The sequence below is a fragment of the Macaca mulatta genome, chromosome 1, assembly GCF_049350105.2.
Source record: "Macaca mulatta isolate MMU2019108-1 chromosome 1, T2T-MMU8v2.0, whole genome shotgun sequence".
Classification (NCBI taxonomy): Eukaryota; Metazoa; Chordata; class Mammalia; order Primates; family Cercopithecidae; genus Macaca; species Macaca mulatta.
In genome coordinates this window covers 79646406-79669070 of record NC_133406.1, presented here as the reverse complement: position 1 = coordinate 79669070, position 22665 = coordinate 79646406, and the positions used below count along the sequence as shown (strand labels likewise).

General features: G+C 40.7%; 1 long non-coding RNA gene across 1 annotated transcript; it reads left to right on the top strand.

The window, feature by feature from the left end:
- The first annotated feature begins 4724 nt into the window (after window positions 1–4724).
- Window positions 4725–15548, top strand: LOC144337645 (uncharacterized). The gene is made up of 3 exons (XR_013411055.1): window positions 4725–5070; window positions 9495–9570; window positions 13885–15548. It is a non-coding gene; the product is annotated as an uncharacterized LOC144337645 (long non-coding RNA).
- The last annotated feature ends 7117 nt before the right edge of the window (window positions 15549–22665 follow it).

Genomic DNA, 22665 nt, shown 5'->3' with positions numbered 1-22665 from the left:
TTCATTGTGTCCCTGATAGCACAAAAACCCTACACAGTAGGCTTTTGTTAATCCCCATTTTACAGATGAGGAGTTTAAGCCCGGGTACATTTCTGTATTTCACCAAGAACATGTAACTCCTAAGCAGCAAAGTCGGGAGCCACACCTAAGCCCATTGGTTTCTCAAGCTCGAGGTCTTCCCATGATTCCTCACCAGCCAGCAATTTTCATGTTAGCATCCTGGGTTTCTGGGTCGCTTAACCATAATGGGTCTAGAAAGCAGGCTAGTTTCCTATCATGGTGCCAGAGACCAAAAAAAAAAGAGGAAAGGAAAATCTGTGCTGAAGAAAAAAAAAAAAGCCACAAGCAAAAGGACAATGCCATTGGGTCCTCAATGGTTTGGCGGCCACCTGACTTTGCTCCCTTCCTTTTGCAGGGATAATGACAAGTTCACTGTTTTCCAAAGAGGAATGGTTTGTGTGGCCTCTCAGAGGTTTCCTGGAATGTAGCTCCACATTTCTGGTGAGCCTGTGCTGCTGGAAATCCTGAGTAACGGAGAGAACATAGGCACTGGAAAGGAGGAGCTGGGCTGAACATCCACTCTGTTGCTTACTAGCCAGGTGAATCTAGGTCAGTTACTGAAACTCTTGGAGCCTCAGTTTCCTTGCTTGTAAATGAGGATATCAGTCATTCTTCCACCATCAATTTGTTGTGAGAACTAAATGAGATAATAATTGTACTTTACTTAGAACATTGCTTGTACCATTAGTGCTATCTAAGTATTAGCTGCTACTATTAACATTGTTTATCATGCTCTCACGTGGTTAGAGATCACAGATGCCCTCTCTTGTAGACAAGATACGTCTCTTTCAAAAACACCAATGGGCCGGACGCGGTGGCTCAAGCCTGTAATCCCAGCACTTTGGGAGGCCGAGACGGGTGGATCACAAGGTCAGGAGATCGAGACCATCCTGGCGAACCCGGTGAAACCCCGTCTCTACTAAAAAATACAAAAAACTAGCCGGGCGAGGCGGTGGGCGCCTGTAGTCCCAGCTACTCGAGGGGCTGAGGCAGGAGAATGGCGTGAACCCGGGAGGCGGAGCTTGCAGTGAGCTGAGATCCGGCCACTGCACTCCAGCCTGGGTGACAGAGCGAGACCCCGTCTCAAAAAAAAAAAAAAAACCAATGAATCAATGTTGCGGCCAAGGTATGTTTTACCTCTGGACAATGCTTCAGGACCTCAACAAATGCTGGCCCCCACCAGAGAAAGTGTCCCCAAAGCTTTTTTCCTGCAAAGTGGAATGGCCTTCATGCCTAGCACGATATTGAGGACCACATCGTCCTCAGGGCAGCTTCCAACTCTGAACTCAAAAATGATGTGTCATATATTCTTCTTGAGGTTTCATGGATATACTTGACACCTCACGTTTCTCATTCAAATTCAGCGGGAGAAAGGAAAACCAGTTCTGGAGAAGAGGCTAGAAGTGGGGCAGGTTGGTGAGTACTCATGGTTCTTCCACCACTTTACCCGACTTCCACCCTCCAGGACAGCCACTGCCACACACAGTTCTCCTAGGCTTGCCCATGTCCATCTTGAATGGTCATCTTACTTCCTTTCTGTGACTTGCCATCTTTTTGCAATAGCAGGCTGTATCTAGACCGTTCTCTGCTTCAGTTTACCTCTTGCCTTGCTATTATTTAACTACAGATTTCAGTCAGCTCAAGAGAACATTTTTGCAGGAGGGAGAGAGAAGGAGCCCAGATGAGAAAATGTCTTGCTACAAAATCCATTTTTCTGTAACGTTTGGGGCTTGGAGCCTCCATTTCAGGTTGACATTTTAAAATGTATCTGCGAGAACACCAGTAAAGGAACTGATGATGACACTGCGTTTCTGAAGCCCTTTCACAAGATGGCTGGGGAGATGATTTATCATATTTATTTATTCCAGTTTGGCAGCTAATGGCGGGGCCTGTATCAAGGCTGCACGCACTGGTGCTTGGCTCTGGTTTCAATGCCTCTGCCTTGCTCGCCTTTACCCCTGGCTTCTCCTCCTTTCCCAGAGGGTCCAGCTGCATCAGGTGACAATCCCTCTGCGACTGTGCAACCTGGAGGGACAGGGCAGTCTGCAGTTGGGCAGCGGCCAGATGACATCATGCAGTTTCACTTCAGTTTCCCCAAAGTGAACTGGGTCAAGTGTATTGAGGCAAAAAGGCCATAAGTGGCTCAATACCAGACTGCATCCCTGGAAGCAGAAAACGTGACTCACGGGCAAGACAGAGACCCCATGGCAGGCTGGTCAACCAGTGTGCTGAACCCTCATATACACCAAGCCTAGAAAGGCTCTGCATAAGTACCAGTTTTCTCATCTGTAAAATGGACACAGGTCCTTTTGGAAAAGGCATTTGCCTTCTTACCCATAGAATGTATCTGCAAAGGGAGTAACAATTAGAGCAAGCCTAGTCTATAGGGTTGTCTGTGTCCTGGGAACTTTACCCTTCTAAGTATCCTCTTAGTACTAGTTTGGATTTGCCTAGTTACAGTGTTATTTCAGAACTCATAGAAAAGCCTGGCTTTTGTACTCACAGCAGGACAGAGTAATAGGAATGGAATAGAATTAGCAAGTACTAGCACAGTGATCACTCGCACATGATCGAGTGGGAGGTGATAGGGTTTGGGGATCATCCTCCCTGAGTATAATGGGGTATTCAATGGGTAGGTGGAGCACTGCCTTAAGGAAACTAGAGAAGCGGATATATTGGTTATCTATTCTCCGGTTCTGTTATCTATTTAACAAGTAGCCCCTAAATTTAGTAACTTAATTATTCTCTCACGATTTCTGTGAATTGGGAATTCAGGAGCAGCTTTGTTGGCGATTCTGGCCCAAGGTCTTACATGAGGTCACAATCAGATGTCGGCCAGATACAGTCTTATGAAGCCTTGCCTGGATGCTGGGATCTGCTTCCAAGGTGGCTCCTGACTCTTGGTGGACAGCTCTGGTTCCTCCCCAGGGAACCTCCTACAAGGCTGCTGGGGCTGATGGCAAGGTGGCTGACTTCTCAACGGGGATGGGTCCAAGGGCACAAGACAAGCTGCGACATCCTCCATGACCTCACCTCAGAGGTTGTACATTGTCATGTCAGCTGCATGCTACTGTGGTCACACAGGTCACCCCTGAGTGAATGTGAGAGCAAACTGCTCAAGGGTGTGACTGCAAGGTGAGGATAAGTGGGGACTACCTTGAAGCTGTCTACCACAGGGGGAAACGTGCTATTTGGAAATGCAGGAAGACTCGATTTGAAGGTGGGATTGTTGGGAGGAAGGACAAGGGACCGCAGACAGATATCAAAACAGAAGCTTGGGGACCAAAGCCTAAGCCAAGGGCCAACTTACTCAAACTGGATCATGGATTATGAATCCACGCACAGGAGACTCATGACCTTAAGGGAACCTACAAGCGAGGTGACATGACTCAGGCTTCAGTACTAGCTTGACCCCTGTCACTTCACTGTGGAGGAATTTGTGAGCCAGGCAGGATCCTAATGTGCATCTCTGGGCCTACTTTCTCCAGGCTGACTTATTGAAGCTGTGGCTTGATGCTGAGTTCACCGTCAGGGCTGAGGCTCCTCAGGAGCTTTCTTTTCCAAGCCCAGATAGGTCTTAAAGGTAGGTAGAGTGGCCGTCCATGCAGGGAGAGCCTAGAGGCTGGGGAGCTAGCTAGGCTCTGCTTGAGTCTGTTTTGTGGCTAGGTGGTTGGTTCCGCCTTGTGTCCTTAGGAAGTCCTGGGCTTTCCACGACCACCTTTGGTTTTCAACTGTGTGAACAGACACCACGCCCCAGACCAGAGAAGAAAACACTGCGAGTGTGCAAGCAAGCTCATAACCAGCACCCCAGTTTGCCTTTGTTTGCCCTCTCCCCCTTAGTACGTAGAACCAATCTCAAAAATTGCTCCCTTACACTTCTATCAAAATCCCAAATTTCCAAAGTCCTATCAAGAACATTGTCTCCATAAGCCAAGGCTAGAGATGAGTTTTCATAATAACTTCACAAGACAAAAGAGAAAACTGAGGCTACAAGAGGCAAGACCTACCCACAACCATTTGGCTAAGCCCAGGACTCTGCCCATGGTCCATGCACCCCTTGACCCTGACATCAGCAAAGCAGTCCCCATCACCAAAATGCGGTGTGCCACATGCCCCTGGGAAGACGAACCAATCTGAGATTGCAAACAACAGGAAAGGACCTTAATTCTTGTGAGGCAGCTATAAGGACTTTCAGCCCTAGACCTGTACATATTTTGTGATTTTTAAAAAATGTAACTCACCATGCTATACACATCCTTAGCACACATCCCACACACAAGCTCACTCTGCTCCTGGCATGGAGCACTCAGGGTCTCTTTAGGGGGCTGCCCTTTTTATCCCCTGAATGGGCCACTCTTTACCATCAAAATGAATTGCTTATCATCCGTACTTGGCTTTTTAGCAGTCACAAATACAGGGTGGGGAATTTGTTGGATACCAGGTGTCCTACTAGCCAAAGTCCTTTCCAGCCCATGCTGCTGAATGAGCCAGGTCATGACCCCAACCAGACACTCTGGTTAGAGCTCAGTGTAGACAGACCTGCACACACTGCTGAGCAAAGAAAGTTTGGGAGTGTAGACAGAGGAAGTGAGTCCTGTCAGCTGGGGCGGCTCCTGCACTGAGCAGTGAGGGCCGAGAGTGAGAACTCTCTGATGCTTCCTCTCTATGCAAGGTCTGTGAGCTTTATGACTTCCTTCTGGCTTGGTTGTAAGAGAAAATCACCTCAAAAGGGCCTGGGTAAGAGCTACTAGCCTTCTTGGAATGTCTACAATGTGCCAGATGTGAAAGCAGATGCTCTTTTGAAATACTTCTGTCGGATGAACTTTCTTATCATTGTGGTACAGATGAGGAGGCAAAGTCATTTGTCTAAGACCCCACTGTTTCAGCTGCTGGAACTGGGGTTTGGATGGAAGCTTTGGCGGCTCCTCAGTTTGCATTTTCTCCTCACTGCAGTATCACTTTGGGAAGGAGGTCTGAAGTCTTCAAATGAAAATGGAGTTTTCTCCTTATGTAAGTATAGCAATCAAATGTTCTGGAAAGAACACTTTGCCCAGCCAAATTGCTCTAGATGTTCAGGGCAGGAGAGGGGTGGATGTCCTGGTGGTGATGACCACACAACATGAAGAGACAATGTTTGCTTAAGGTACCAGACTCTCAGGGTGGTCTAGCATTTCTCAGAGAGTGGTCGGAGAGTTGGCCTCTTGTGGTATAGGTAAATTTTTAAGTATTTATGAAAATGCTTATATGTCTGGTTTCAGCCTGACTTAGTAATTTGCTTGTATAACCTCTATGCCTACTCTTGGTGGTCCAAAGGGCCCAGATTAAGAATTTTATGAACATCCTGCTGTGTTTAGTGTGTTATACCTTGGAGTATCTATTTCCCTAACCCAGATGGTGCCATTACCACACATATATCCTGCAAGGGGAGGGAGTTGTATTAACAAGTGTAACCAGCAAAACCACAGCATTTCACTTTAGCAAAAGGGGCCGAAACAGGAAGCGGGTAAATTCCCTCCTCCCACACACCTACCATTCTCTCCTCCCTTCTACGAACTTAGAGTCTCTGGGTTTGTGGCCTCTGAACTCCTCTCTACCTCTAGGGGCCAAATCGGGCATTGGGGGAATTCACAAGCTTCATATTTAGCTCAAAATCACCCGGGCTATATGTGGGCTCATCACTTCCTTAAAGGTGGAAGAGGTTCTAATTTCTTGTTTTCTCTTGTCTCTCTCTTTCCATCTTTTCTCTTCTTTTCCTCTGTCATTTTTCCCTTCTCCTTCAGAGCATTATAGTTTTCCTTGGACTGCTTTTTTCTGACAGGGCTTCCACTGGGCTATTCCAGAGTACAATTACTAGTACTGTGTTACATTTCCAATAGTCAATAAGAAAGCAGAAGTGGCCACATTGGCTTCCCCTAAAAGCAGCATCAAATTTCAAGTACTTTCTTATATTACTCCCCCTTCATTCCACCACCCTCTATAAGCACACAAATCACTGCTGGGCATATCATAAATGCTAAAAAATAGTGAAGGAATCAATGAATTAAGTAATTCTTTTATTCTAATTTTTTCTATAGTAAGCCATTGTGAATAAGATGAATAAGATGGTTCTTTTTTTTTTTTTTTTTTTTTTTTTTTTTTTTGAGACAGAGTCTGGCTCTGTCGCCCAGGCTGGAGTGCAGTGGCCAGATCTCAGCTCACTGCAAGCTCTGCCTCCTGGGTTCACACCATTCTCCTGCCTCAGCCTCCCGAGTAACTGGGACTACGGGCGCCCGCTACCTCACTCGGCTAGTTTTTTGTTTTTTTTTTTAAACAGAGACGGGTTTCACCATGTTAGCCAGGATGGTCTCGATCTCCTGACCTCATGATCTGCCCGTCTCGGCCGCCCGAAGTGCTGGGACTATAGGCTTCAGCCACTGTGCCCGGCCATGAATAAGATGGTTCTTTTATCCCCAAAGAGGTTGCCTATTGACTGAAAGCCTAAGCACAGCTTCTGAGAGTCACAATGAGATCACATCTCTACTGTACTGAAAATCTTTTCAGGCACCAGAGAGAAAGGTCTGGCCGTGATTCTCCTTCCCCGGTTCTGAGTGAAAAGGTCATTAACACTAGCTACTGGCCATTTCAAGAATTGCCAAAATGACAGTGATGTGATAAGAACAACTATCCTGTTGGGTCTTTGTGTAGTATTTTTCCTTTAAAAGCAGCTTTATGCTAATTATCCCATTTGAAATACACAAAAAGAAAGTGTGAGGTCAATGTGGCTAAGATTTATGTCCATTTTGCAGACATGGATCTGAGATATCTGGTGATTTGCTGGTGGTTGCACAGGTAGTGGAAGAGCTGAGGTGGAAGGGTTTCTTCCTGAGCAGGTTGCTGTTCTTCCCAGGAGTCCTGCCTACTTGCCTTTCTCTTGCTGACAGCCATATCACCCACTTTGTTTAAGGGTCAAAATTGTTTCAGGTCATTCTCACTACTACACTCCCATTAGCGCCATGACAATTTACAGATACCTTGGCAACATCAGGAAGTTACCCTGTATGATCTAAAATGGGGAGGAACCCTCAGTCCTGGGAATTGTCCACCTCTTTCATGGAAGACTCGTGAATAATCCATTCCCTGTTTAGCCTATAATCAAGAAATAACCATAAAAATGGGCAACCAGCAGCCCTAGGGACTGCCCTGCCTATGGAGTAGCCATTGTTTATTGCTTTGCTTTCTTGATAAACTTGCTTTCACTTAAAAAAAAAAACTCCTGTCTCTAGTAAAAATTTATGTTCACACCTAAAATTTGTAAACCAGTGTGCATAGCATCTTTATTCATGATAGTTAAAAACTGGAAACAATCCAAATATCCATCAATAGATGAGTGGATAAGCAAAATGTATAATCTGTGCAATGGAATATTATTGGGCTGTCAAAAGGTGTGAAGAGCTGACACATGCTGCAGCATGGCTAAACCCTGAAAACATTATGTTAAGTGAAAGAAACCAGCCACAAAAGCCCACATTATGTATTATTCCATTCAGATGAAAAACCAGATTAGGCAAATGTATATAGGTGCAAAGTAGATTAGTGGTTGCCCAGGGCTGGGGGGTGGATGAGGGTATTGGAAACTGACAGCTAATGGGTACAGATTTCTTTTAGGGATGATAATAATGTTTTAAAATTGATTGTGGTGATGGTGGCACAACTCTGTGAATATACAAAATCTCACTGGATTGTATAATTTAAAAGAGTGAATCATATCATATGTAAACTATATCTAAATAAAGCTTTTTTTTTTTTTTTTTAAGGCTGACTCTGGGCTGTGGCTTTCATAATCTTCTTTGGCCATGGCTTTCCCCAGGGCTCCAAAGCTGAGCAGTGCCCACTACTGTCTCCTCTAACTTTGTTTTACGGGGAGACATTTCTCCAACTCTGCCTGCTCAAATGTGTGGCGTGAAATCAGGTGCCTCCATATTCCCAAATACAAAGCACTAGAGGTTAAGTTCTGTACTTCTCAAATGTCAGTGTACATTCTGATGTCCTGGAGATCTTGCTAAAATGCAGATTCTGATCCTTTGGGTCTGAGACACAGACTGAGATTCTGTATTCTAAGAAGCTCCCAAGCAATGTCAGTGTTGCTACTGTCTTCATTTTGCGAAGCCGAGGTGTCGACCACAGACCCAGAAGATGCAGCCCTTGACTCCTCAATGCCACCTATACAATTCAATCAAATATCAGGATTTTCAAAACATAGTCAGTCAAATGTCTTTTTTCCCACTCTCTATCCAATTATTAGGTGCATTTATAATGGAAGATTGTTACACACGGTTACCAACTTGGTGAAATCCTTTGGTACACACTAATCTTTATGGAAAGCACCTAACAACTTGGTGGAGTATTTTTTCTTTGAACTAACTGAATTGGCCATTTGGTTTGCATCATAGGGAAAACCCTCAGTTGTGCTAAGTCTGAGCTTCCTTAATCATAACTGTATATTTTAAAAGCGTAAGATTAATTTCTGTGTTCCAAACACCAAACATGTTGTCATTTTGAGGAGTAGGCAGGAGGTTCAGAGGGCCTCCTTAAAAGGAGATAAAAGCCAAGAGATGGTGAAACTTTTATTTTATTTTGTTTTGTTTTATTTTATTGTAGAGATGGGGGGGTCTCACTATGTTGCCCAGGCTGGTCTTGAACTCCTGACCTCAAGCAATCTTCCCACCTCGGCCTCCCAAAGTTCTGGGATTACAGGTGTGAGCCACCATGCCCAGCCTGTATGGTGAACTTAACTTAGTTGTATAACATCTGTGGATTGTGATAAGATTTATGTATACAACTTAATTTTTGTTTAATAAGCATGTGGTGTGTGTCTGTAACATAAAGTACACGATGCCTCTATCTCAGGAAGAGATATATAAAGATGAATAAGATGCTGTCTGTGCCCAAAGAGAGGCCTTTATTCCTAGTCAGGGAAAGAAACAAGCTCACCAAGAAAAGCAAGAAATAAAAGGGAGAAGGAGAGAACTTTTGGCTTGTTCTTGCTGTTTGATTGGCTTAAATTTTATCTCCACAGATTTTGCTGATGTTGTGGCAAAGCTGAAGAATCCTGGACACTCTCCTTTGTTCAAATAAAACTTCTATTTACACAGGATTTGCTAAAGGAGTACAAGGAAATGGCAGAGATAGTGTTAAGCTCACACAGCAGTTTGGGAAAGCGCCCCTTCATTGTTCTCAGGCTTGTACCTGCAGTAACAGGGCCTACAGGCTTTGAACACAAAACAACTGAGTTCAGAACCTCAGAAGAATTCTGGATATGGTACAAAAAAATCAGGTTCAGATTCAAATTCCTGCTGTGCCCAAGTTTAGATAGACGATGATCCGTGCTTTTTAAACATGCTGGGGCTTATTTTTTCAACTGCAATATAAAGATGATTATACTAATTTCTTCAAAGGGATGACACGAGCAGGAAATGAGCGAATGTATGGAGAAAGTTTCATGAACTGCCCAGCACTCTACAGATGTAAGAGGTAATGACTATTTTTCCTAGCCCATGTGCTTCAGGCCTCGGCTGTCCTTCTCCTGCCCTCAGGTCTGGCAAACCCCACCTGTCGACTAGCCATGGCTCCAGTGCTATTTCAGGGCCCTGCTTGATGAACTAAGTAGATGTGGGGTCTTCCTAAAGAGAATACATTGTGATTGTGATCAGAAGGAAACTTCGGTCCAAGTCCTCAGTGATTCTCTGGGACTCAGTGTCTTCAGCTGTAAAATAAAGTCACTGACTACATTTTGAAATTCCGTTATAGAAATGCCTGCCCTATAAGCAGGTATGCTTTATATTGGTGCCCTGTATCTGTCTCCCATATGAAGAAAAAAGCTTATAGTTCAGTCTTTTTCTTCCCTAGGTTTTTGAGTCTAAGCCCTTATTTTCCACAAGCTGGGAACTTAGAAGAAGGGAAACACTACAATAAATCTGCTGAATTAGCCACCACCCCTTTCTTGTCATTCCCACTAGGCTTGGGAGCCTGAACCACCTACAGGCCTCCCAACCCTTCCTAAGGAGAGCAGGAGCCACTTATCAGCTCCAGCTTTGGAGCTTCACAAGCTAATCAACTGCAGATTTCCTAATTCCTGTTATATCCATCTAAGTGATAAGCCAAACATGGAACAAACTCTTATAGGAAGAATATTACTTTTAAATATGATTGATAAAATAATAACTGAGCCAGCAGGATCTTTACTGATAAAGGCTAGTGAAGATTTCTATCAGAAAGTAGTTTCTATCAGAACTACTGTTGAAGAGGATTTTTTTTTAAACTCAACCATAATTGATTCCATCCCAAACTTGCAACAGAAATTCTTACCTCCAGAAGGTAAGATAACATGCATTATACAATATACATGCATATGTGTGTGTGTGCATATATATATATGCACATATATATGCACACACACACACACACACATATACTAGGTAAGTTCTTTCCAAGGCTCACTTGATGGATGCAGGGCACAAATCCAAACTCTGGAGAATGAGATATTAATAATTACTTCTTTAGTGTTTGATATTTGCAAAGTGACTTGCAGTTATTTATTACATAATTATTTTACATTGAACAGTTTTCTCTCTGGATAAGTAAGAGCAGGGAATGAAGAATGGGCTGGTATAAAGGTCCAGAAAGATGTCTTTGCCATCTTTTATGGTAGATGCCCTGGGGGAACCCAGATCCTCCCTCTGAAGAAGCAGACCACTGTGTCCGGCCACTTCTCCCTTTGTGTCTCTGGCCAAATATCCACGGAACAGATAGAATAGGCAAAGGCTAAGTTTTCACTGTGTAGTCGTGACCAAAGTCCTCTTTCTTGCCATAAAGCTGCAACTACTCCCCCAACCCCTTATTTTCTTTGAGGATGTCTTTAGTTGTATTGGGAGAAGGCAGATAACAAAGGTTCAGCAGTGAGAGGGCCTAGGTTCTGGGCCCGCTCCCTTTCTAACTAGCTGTGTGACTTTTGTCAAGCAAATTCACTATTTGTGGTCTCTGCATTCTTTATTTGTCATACTGGAATGATAGCATCTCATCCACTGGGTATAAAAAGATTTGTTTTTTGTGAGAGTAAAATAATGAGCACAACAGTTCTTTGAAGATATTGAAAGTTTCATAAGGTTAGAATGGTGTTATTATTACTGCTATTCACATGAACAGCTTCTATCCATCCCATCCAATCTGAAAATTGATATACCTTGGTCAGCAGCCCCAATCTAGATTTAACCACGCACTTTGCCTTGCTTCTAATTTATTTATGGTTGCAACTTTGTTTTCTTTATACTGAGAGGCCTGATAGCATAGTGAGTAAGATGACTAATTCTGGTTTCAGATGGACAGGATTTAAATCCTTGCTTCATCAAGATGTCTATCTCTGGCCATGATGAAGCAACTATTACTGGACTAGCCTTCCTGCCATAAACAAATGTAAAACTGCTACAACATACATGAGACACTTTTTTAGTTATTGAACAACAGATTGCACCTGACTATGATCCTTGAGAGAAGGAAAACACACAAGATGAAACTCACATTTGCTCCAGCTCTCTTCTCATGGAAAATGTATCCACATTATAGCAGAGAGAATTGATGGAGCAAAAGCAGAGCACAGGGGTGTCCCTTAGCCAAGGATTAGCATCGAGGCTGTTAAAGGGGCTGGAATCTGTGGGGTAGGACACAGGAAAGAAGGGAGATGTGAAGAGAGGGCCACAAATCTATTTAGGGATTCTCCAAGAGTTCTTGAATGGGACATGGTCTGTGTGTGCAGAGAGAGACAAAAGGAGTCTTATTAAGTAGCAGCTGCTATGGGGTTACAAGTGGAACAGAGATACTTGAGGTCTAGCAGTTCTGGGGATGTTGGAGAACCAGTGTAGGGTCTTGTTAGTGCTCCCAAATCCTGATATCTGAGGAAAGTCATATACTAGAGGTAAGAGGCATGCCCTAGAGTAAGATCTATTCTATAATCACCTTATCAAACCCTCATACCAAGCTTTGACAAGATCTGCATGGAAAACAGAGTTAGGAATTTGAAACTCACCAAAATAAAAAGGCTTGGGCAACATCTTGGGCTTTTTGCAAATCTTCCCTGACTAAACCTAACATAAAGTCTAAACAAGTTCAAAGTGATTGGCCAGTAATTGAACTGTCTACTAGAATATAGCCCAATGCACTTAAGAGACTGATAACAAAGTCCAATGTCTCTACAATGTATAATTTACAGTGTACAGTATACAATAGAAAATACTAATCACACACACACACAAACACACACATGAAAATATAATTTATGGTCAAGAAAAAGAAGTCAATAGAATTTGACCTCAAGGTGGCCCAGATGTTGAATTGCACTGACGAATACTTTAAGGCATCTACCTAAAATATATCCAAGAATTAAAGAAAACAAGATCTTAATGAACATATTTTAATGGTCAACATATTTTAACATAGAAAATATTAGCAGAGGAAACAAAACTGTAAAATAGAACCAAATGGCCATTTTAGAACTAAAAGGTAAAATAATTAAAGTGAAAAATTTACCAGGAGGTCTTAACAGAAAATTTGAGATAGAAGAATAAAAGGACTTAATGAGATTTAAAGGGGCTTAAAGAAATATAGATACAAATTATCCAATTAACAGAACAAAGGGGAAAAAGGTGAAAGAAAAATAAATAGGGAGTCTCAGAAACCCGTAGAGTAATTACATGCATTTAATTGGATTTTCAGGAAAGGAGTGTGAGAATGGAGAAGAAAAAAAAAAATGTGTTCAGAAAGCATGGTGGGCCAGGTATCATGGCTCATGCCTGTAGTCCAAACACTGAGAAGCTGAAGTGGGAGAATGGCTTGAGTCCAGGAGTTCAAGACCAGCCTGGGCAACGTGGTGAAACCCTATCTCCATAAAAAATACATAAATTAGCTGAGCATGGTGGCACACACCTGTAATCCCAATCACTCAGAGGGCTGAGACATGAGAATCGCTTGAGCCCAGGAGACAGAAGTTGCAGTGAGCTGAGATTACATCACTGCCCTCCAACCTGAGTGTCAGAATGAGACTGTCTGAAAAAACCAAAATCAAACCAAACCAAAACAAAAAAAACACAAAGAAATAGTGGCTGACATTTTTCCAAATTTGAAGGAAAACATCACTTACAAATCTAAGAATTTTGGGAAATCTTAAGCAAAATTAATAGAATGAAAACCACACCAGCCACATCATGGTCAAACTGTTGCAAGCCAGAACTAAACAGAAAAATCTTTAAAAAGAAGAGGGGAATAACATAAAATAAAATAAATAGCTATCAAGCCATAAAACACATGGAGGAATCTTAAATGCATATTGCTTTGAGAAAGTAGCCATTGTGAAAAGGGTACAAGTTATATGACTTAAACTATATGACATTCTGGAAAAGACAAAACTACAGAGACAGTAAAACGATCAGTGGTTGCCAGGGGTTTGAGGGGAGAAGGAGAGAAATAAATAGGCAAAACACAGGGGTTTTAAGGGCAGTAAAACGATTCTCTATGATACTATAATGGTGGATAAATGACATGATAGTGTATTTATAGAACTGAACAACACAAAGAATGAAACTTAATGTACATTATGGACTTAGCTGGTAATAATGTATCAATATTGATTCATCAATTCTAATAAATGTATCACACCAATGCAAGATGTTTAGGGGAAACTTAGTGGGGGTGAGGTGGGGAATATGGAAGCTCTCTGTGCTACCTATTCAATTTTCTGTAAATCTAAAACTGTTCTAAAGAATACTCTATCAATTATTTATCTATCTTTTTTAAAAGGATATATACAGGAGGAAATGACAAGAAATTTTGACTACTTCTCACTGAAAACAATGGAGGCCAGAAGACACTGAAGCAATGCCTTTAAAGTGATAAAAGGGACAAAAAAACCTGCCAACCAAGCTTTCTACATCCCAAGGAAAAATGTCCTTCTACAATGAAGATAAAATAAATACCTTTTCAGTGAACAAAAGCTGAGAGATGTAACTAAGAATACAATATAAGCATTAAAATACAATACTAGTATTATTCAATTAACTCAAAATAGGTTTTAAAAAAGAGCAACAGAGGAACAAAAACATGAGGGACAAATGTAAGACAGCAAGAGGGTAGGTAAAATTCAATGACATCAATAATATCATTATATGTAAATGAACTGAACACTACAATTAAAAGGAAGTAATTATCAGACTGAATAAATAAAGCAATACCCAATTATGCTGTCTAAAAGGGGCACAATATTAATAGAAAGTAAAAGACAGAAAGAAGTATACAGTGTGAACAATATGCATTTTAAAAATTGTGTATTTATATTAATCAGACAAAGTAGACTTAAGTATTAGCAACAAAGAGAAATATTGCATAATAATAAAAGGGAAAATCATTAGAAAGATAAAACAATCTAAATGTGAATGTAATTAATAACAGAGTTTAAAGATATGTGAAGCAGAAACTGACAGAACTGAAGAAAATAGACAAATCCATCATAAAGGAGATTTTAACACCCCATGTCTGTCAGGAATCTCCAAAGAAACAGAATATATATTTTATATATAATCTACAGATTACATATTAAGTATGTTATATATACATATATTTATAGATAACTACATATCATATATGTAATCTCTAGGATATATATATATATATAAAACCATAATAGATCCAGATATACACATAGAGGGAGAGTTATTTCAAAAAATTGGCTCATGCTATTGTGGGACTGTCAAGTCTGAAATCTTTAGGGCAGGCCAGCATGAAAGGAAGTAACAAAAGGAAAACTCAGACATGAATTGATGTTGCAGTCTTTCTCTTTGGTCTTTAAACTGATTGAATGAGGCCCACCCACGTAATTAAGGTGAATTTCTTTCACTAATGGTCAACTGATTGTTGATGTTAACCACTTTTACAAAATAAATACCTTCACAGTAACACCTAGATTAGTGTTTGTTTAAGTATTTGAATACATCAGATGTTAGAGAGATTGCAGAGAAAAGGGAATGCTTATACACTATTGGTGGGAATGGGAATTAGTTCAGCCAGTGTGGAAAGCAGTTTGAACATTTCTCAAAGAACTGAAAACAGAACTACCATTCAACCCAGCAATCCCATTACTAGGTAAATGCCCAAAGGAAAATAAATAATTCTACCAGAAAGTCAGCTGTACTTGTGTATCTATCACAGCTCTATTTCCAAGAGCAAAGACATGGAATCAATCTAGATGCCCATGAAAAGTGGATTGAATAAGGAAAATGTGGTACATATGCACCTTGGAATACTATGCAGCCATAACAAATAATAAAATCCTATTTTCTGGAGCAACATAGATGCAAAGTGAATTAATGCAGAAATAGAAAACCAAATACCAAATACCATGTGTTCCCAGTTACAAGTGGGAGCTAAACAGTGGGTACACATGGACATAAAGATGCGAACAACAGACACTGGGGATGCCAAAAGTGAAGAGGGAAGAAAGGGGGCAAGGGTTGAAAACCTGTCTATTGGGTACTATGTTCACCATTTGGTGACAGAATCATTAGAAGCCCAAACTTCAGAATCACACAATATACCCATGTAAGAAATCTGAACATGTGCCCCCTGAATCTAAAATTAAAACAAACAAACAAACAAAAAACTGGATACTAAAGGCTATGCAAGTTGACACATAAAACTAACCACTCTCAGTAACTGCTAGAACATATATATAACATTCAGTGAAGATATAGAAGATGTAAAGACACCGTCAATCAACTTGACCTAATTGACATCTGTAGAAACTACAGCAAATAACTTCAGAATACACATTATTTTTATTATTATTATTATTTTGAGACAAAGTCTTGTTCTGTCACCAGGCTGAAGTGCAGTGGCGCGATCTCAGCTCACTGCAACCTCTACCTTCCAGGTTCAAGCGATTCTCCTGTCTCAGCCTCTTGAGTAGCTGGGACTACAGGCGTGCATCACCACACCCAGCTAATTTTGGTATTTTTAGTAGAGACAGGGTTTCACCATGTTGGCGAGGAGGGTCTCGATCTCTTGACCTTGTGATCCGCCCACCTCAGCCTCCCAAAGTGCTGGGATTACAGGCATGAGTGCCTGGCCAGAGTACACATTATTTTTGCGTGCACATGGAGCACTTACCAAGACAGACCACATGCTGGGTCATAAAATAAATCTCAGTAAATTCCAAAAGACTAAAGTTTGGCTTAACTAGTACCTAATGTATGATCATGGGCAAGTCAATAACTTTCTGTAACTCAGTTTTCCTCATGTGAAAAACGGAAATAGTAATAAACCGCCATTGTTGTTGTTATGAGATTTTATGAGAATTCATTGAGTTAACTTATGAAAAGCCCTTTGAAGAATGTCTAGTAAATATTCCATAAATATAGCATGATGATGATGGTGATGATGATGGTGATGATGATGATGATGGAAAAAGAAGAGAAGGAAGAAATACAAGGGGAAGAGGAGGGCTGTGAGTGGTGAAACGGGAGTAGAAGAGGCAGGAGGTGAAGGAAATGCAGAGACAAGGGGAGAAGACCTGGCCCAAAATAAGCATAAAATCAGTGAAATCCAACATATAATCATTTGTTAGTGGTAATAAACATCTATTCATTCAACAAATACTGTTGACACTTTAGTACATGCTAAGCACTCTGCAGGAGAAAAACAACAGTGACAAAAACAGCCACTGTCCCTGCTTTCGTGAAGTTTATCACCTGGTAGGGGAAACATATTAATCAGGTAATCACTTTGAGATTAGTGATGTGAAGGAAAGGTTATAAATCTATGACAGCATCTAAAAGGGAACCTGACACAAGGTGGGGAGAAGAGGGCTTCAAAGAGAGCAAGGAATGTTTAAAGGCCCATTTGATGCATGGAGGGACCAATGGGGCTAGAGGGAGCAGAAAGACTACAGTACAGTGCATGAGGAGGCCACAAATCCTGGACTGTAGACTGTGCCAGACACTGTGCAGAGCACCTCACAGACAGTATCTCACGCATTCTTGCAACAATTCTGGAGTAAATAACTGACTAAAATGAATGGTTTGACTTATTGTTTTCAGTTATAGCTAATAATTTTTCTACAGTTAGGTTTAATTAATCATCTAATTTTTTGTTATCTTTTGGGACCAGCAATATCTTGAGAATCACACAGGTAGCAATTATTTCACACACATGTACACACACACACACACACACACACATGAATTTTAACAGGATGTTTGGTAATTGGATATCCATCCTACCTTCCTCAAATGAAAACATCTGTTTGACAACTGTTCTAAGGTCAGAGTCTGCAACAAATGCTTCCATCTGAAATAAAACAACCAAAACTAGAACAATATCCTAGTTTACACCTTAAATAATGTTTCCACTATCCTCCCAGTGCAATTTTATTTTTTATCCTCTTGAGAAGTGCAGAAAATGGAAGTGGACATTTCTTTTTCAACAAGGCTGCTAAAAGTGCTATATGTATATATATATATATATATATATATATATATATATACACACACACACAGACACCCACACAAACACAGACACACACTCCTACCAAGACTGGGGAGAAATACTATGGGTTAAAAAAAATAAAGCCTATGCAAACCTCAAAATGTGAGTTTTGAAGTGTGGAGGATATCATATGAGTAAAAATAAACAGTAAGGTAACATTTTTATGGTAATATACTACATACCACCTATCCCGATGAAAGCTATGGATAATGGATAATATTAAATCGTCTAAAGCTGCAGAAGGAAACTGTGGTGATGCGGACATCATCTAGATGGTCAAAAAGTGGCTGAAATCATATTCTATTAGAAGAAGAGTTGATGTCACTTACTTATTTACTTATTTGAATCTCTTGGGAGGATGAGAAAAATGACATGAAAAACCTACTATGAAGACACTAATCCTGTACAAAGAGGAAGAATATGTGGGGGGATAAAACCATGTCATCCTAACTTTGTAATGGCCCTTAAAGGAAATTCTGAGAAGAGCTAGCCACATACCAATCCTTGATTTTTGGAAATCAAGTTTCAAGAAATTCAGAGAAAGACAATTTTTATTTTACTGCCAGAGAAATTAAGAGAAAAATCATCAGGGTTGTAGACTTTGTTTCTGACAATGTGGTAGAATCATGAGGAGGAAGAACAAGTGCAAAGTATTTATAGGAACAAACTGCTCCTAAGCATAGCCAGGAGCATGGCCAGTTACCTGGCAAAAATAGTGGTAGTGCAGTGAGATCATGATGTGCCTGGATGGAGGTGAGACCAGGGCCCACAGAGAAACTGGGGAGCTCACATTGCTGCAGATTTTTAAGAATCATACTGTCTGGTATAAAAGAAAAATACCCAAATGGTATGAGAAATACTATAGTAGGAGTAAATGATGGTCAAGAGGTAGTAAGTTAGAGATGTCAGTGGGCAGAGATGAGGAAGTTCTAGAAGACAGGGAGGCAATTGGCAAATGAGGGGTTTCATAAAGGCCCCAAGCATCTGGTCTGGAGCTCAAGGTATGGCCATTGACGTAACATCGAGGTCAGCTCTGGAGTTGGAGGGGGTTTTGTGGGGCTTGAAGCTTATACAATTTGGGGGAGTCCAATGTAAGGAAAACAGTACCAAATTACATATACCAAATTTGATCCAAAAGTGATATTCATTTAGAATGAGAAGTCACAAAAAATTACACATGTGGCAAAGCTAATGGTTCACAAATTCTACAAAATACAGAAAAACAGTATAACAACACAACATAATTGCTCAACTTAATTTATGGCCTCCAGAACATAACTGCATGACTCACCTCTAAAGTATTATTTTCTTGTATATACTCACCACATATTCCTTGACCACCATTTCATATATAACTGGTTTTGCAGTATCATTTTCTATAAAGAGAGTAGAAAGATAAATTGTCTTTTCTCCAACAAATGTTATTGAAAGTTTTTAAACAAACTTTATTTTTTAGAATAACTTTAGATTTACCAAAAAAAAAAAAAATTGTAAAGTTAGTCAAAAGAGGCCCCATATACCCCACACCTAGAATTTCCTGTAGATTCTCACATTAGCATGATACATTGATTACAATTAATAAAGCAATATTGATATTTTACTATCAAGAAAAGTTCATACTTTAGGTAGATTTTCTTAGTTGTAAACCAATGTCTTTTTTTTCCACTCCAGGATTCATAAAAGATACCACATTACATTGAGCTATAGTGTCTTCTTAGTCCCCTCTTGGCTGTGGTAGTTTCTCAGACTTTCCTTGTTTTTGAGGACCAGTTTTGAGGAATATTGGTCAGGTATTCTGTAGAAAGTCTTTCAATCAGTGTTTGTCTGATTTTTTTCATGATTAGACTGAAGTTAGAGTCTTGGGGAGGGAGAAAACACAGAAGTAAAATACCATTTTCATCATATCTTATCAAGGGTCTATGTTGTCAACGTGACTTATTATTAATATCAGTGTTGACCTTGGTCACCTGGCTGAAGTGGTGCTTCTCAGGTTTCTCTACCGAACAGTTATTCTCTGCACCTTTCCCCTGCCCCCTTTGCATGCTGTACTCCTTCAAAGGAAGTCATTCTGCACAAACTATACTCAAGGAGTGGTGAGTTATATTCCACCTCCTTGAGAAAGAAATTCTACATAAATTACTCGGAATGCCTCAGCATGGGAAATTTGTCTCTTCTCACCCACTTATCTATGTCTTCAATCACTTATGTATATCACTGTGGACTCGTGGATATTTATGTTACATGTTGGGTTATAATGAAATATTATTCTATTTATTTTTTGCTTAAATTATTTCTGCTTTAACCATCGGGAGTTCTTTCAGTTGGATCTTGTGCCCCTTTAACATACCCCTGTACTTTTTTAAATCCTTTATTACTTTCTGACACTATAGGATGCTCCAGATTCATCTTGTATGTTTCCTCTCCCAATTTAGAATCAATTATTTCTCCAAAGTGCTCTATTTTCTTTTATTGGAGTATGGTATTAGAAACCAAGTTGTAAGTACTAGGTGTGCTCATTGCTACTACAGTGTTATTGCTTGTGGGCCCTTGCCACTAACAAACCAAGGAAAAATAGGTGTATATGCTAACCTATGTACATATACATATCAATAAATATTTCCATATGTAACCATCCATATCTATATGAAGCTAAACATCAGTTCACCCTGATGTCTCTAATTCCAATCCATTGTCTTATGGCTCATTCTAGCTTCTTCCTTTTGCTTTTCTGTAACCTCCTACTCCAATAGCAAGAAACCTGGTTCTCACCATCTACCATCTATTCACTTAATTGTTTAATTTCAGTATATGTGGTGCTATGGTTTGAATGTGTCCTCCAAAATTCATGCCAAAACTTAATCCCCATCTTGATGGCATTAAGAGATGGGACCAGGCCGGGTGTGGTGGCTCACGCCTGTAATCCCAGCACTTTGGGAGGCTGAGGCAGGTGGATCACCTGAGGTCAGGAGTCCAAGACCAGCCCGGCCAACATGGTGAAACCCTATCTCTATTAAAAATACAAAATCAGCCAGGCATGATGGTGCACACCTGCAATCCCAGCTACATGGGAGGCTGAGGCAGGAGAATCATTGAACATGGGAGGCAGAGGTTCAAGTAATAGACTCTTAAGCTTAAGTTACTGTTAAGCTCAAGCAAGTAATAGACTCTTAAGCTTAAGTTTGTTAGTTTCATGGCAAATCTACTCCTGAGTCAGAGAGATCATTTTTTCAACAAAAATGTACTGAGCACCTACATATGCAAAGGACTAAGTGTTCAATGATAAGAGAGATGAAGTCCCTGCCTTCATGCCCTCACCCAAAACTCATTCTAACAGAAAGAAAAAATACAGATTATCAGCCAGTAAACAAGTAATTTCAAAATGTTATCTGCTATGATGAAAATAAACAGGGTGCTATGATACAGAATAAGAAGAGGACTCAATTTAGAAAAATTCTTAGGGAGATGGCATTTAAGCTCAGAACTGAAGGAAAAAATGGAGCCAGATACGCAAAGAGCTGAGATAAGAGCCTTCCGGAGGGGAAATGGCATACTCATATATGTTAAGGCTGGAAAGGAGTCCATTTACTCCAGGAACTGAGAGGGGCTGGAATTTAATGAGGGAAGAAGAAAGGATATGAGATGAAACTGGGGATAGAAGTAGAGGCCAGACCCTCCAGGGTCTCCCAATACAAAGTGATTTTATTCTAAAAGCGGAGAAATAACAGTGAAGTGTTTCAAGCAGAGGACTGATGGATTCAGATTTTCCTCTCTTAAAGAATTATTCTGTAAGAGGAACAGATTAGACAGACGTAATAAAGAAGCAGAAAGACCAATTATCTGGATTGAGGGCTAGCTTTGACATTTTCAGGCTATGTGGCCTTGAGTAAGTTACATAACCTCTTTTAGTGTCCTGATCTGTAAAATGAAATAAATAGTTCTGATACTTCACAGGGTGATTGGGAAGGTTGAATGAGGCTATGCAAATAAAGTGTTTCCCACATTGTCTGGCACACTGCTAATGCTCAAAACATGTTAGCTATTATTACTGTTGTTACTATTGTTAGGACCAAAGCAACGTGTTGTCTTAAGAGAGAAGGGAGAGTTAGAGCAAGGACTCAGAGATAAGTGACCAAAGTCCAGTTTGAAGATTGTAGCCTCTTTGGGGAAAGGGCTGGAGAATGAAACCTGGAACCACATTCTAAGCAGCACAGAGGACCTGGGGCATGGGCACTGGGATGCAGTCTCTCTCACCTATGGTCAGAATTGTGCTGGAACCTAGGGGCAGAGCTCAAGAAGCTGAGCTGGGGTGGAACAGAAAGCTGGGCGTCTCCACCCACCTGCCATTTATCTGCCCTGAGAGGCTCCCTGATGAGACCCAGACCACCTACAAGTATAAAAAAGCAGCTGAAACTTGTGAAATAGATCAGGGTCCCAATCATCCATAACTGTTCTCTCTTATTGAGCAAAGCACATTATAGAGTAAATACATGAACAGGAGGCTAAATCTCAAAATGAACTGAAGTTAAGGAGAATAAACACTTAGCTTTTATTGATTTATCTTTGTGTTGTATTCATAGTAAGAGCAGGCAGGAAGGGGACTAATGACTTCTGTCTCTTCAATCATTATTTTAAAATCAAATGAATTTGAAGCCCATGTTTTCTGAAAAGACAGGAAGAGACCTGGGCTGCTTTCTATGCTGTCAGATATCTGGTCCAGAGATTAAGCTAGACACTGGGATACATGAGTGAGTAAAACTGGAGGAGTTGTCACTGTTCAGAAATTACAGTCTAGTGGTAAGAACTCATAAAATTATAAATTAAAAGAAAGACTGTAAGTTCTTGGGGAGCATACGCTACTGTGGGGGTGAGGAGAACTGGTTGGCAAATTCTTTCCCTAAAATTATCTTTCCTCAAAAGCTTAGAATATACCTTCTTCCTCTTACTCTTCCTTTGTCTTCAATTCCTGATTCTCCCTCCCTACAAGCCTGTTTCAACATTCTTTATCCTTTCTTTGCCTATATTTCCTCTAGTCCAACCCCATCC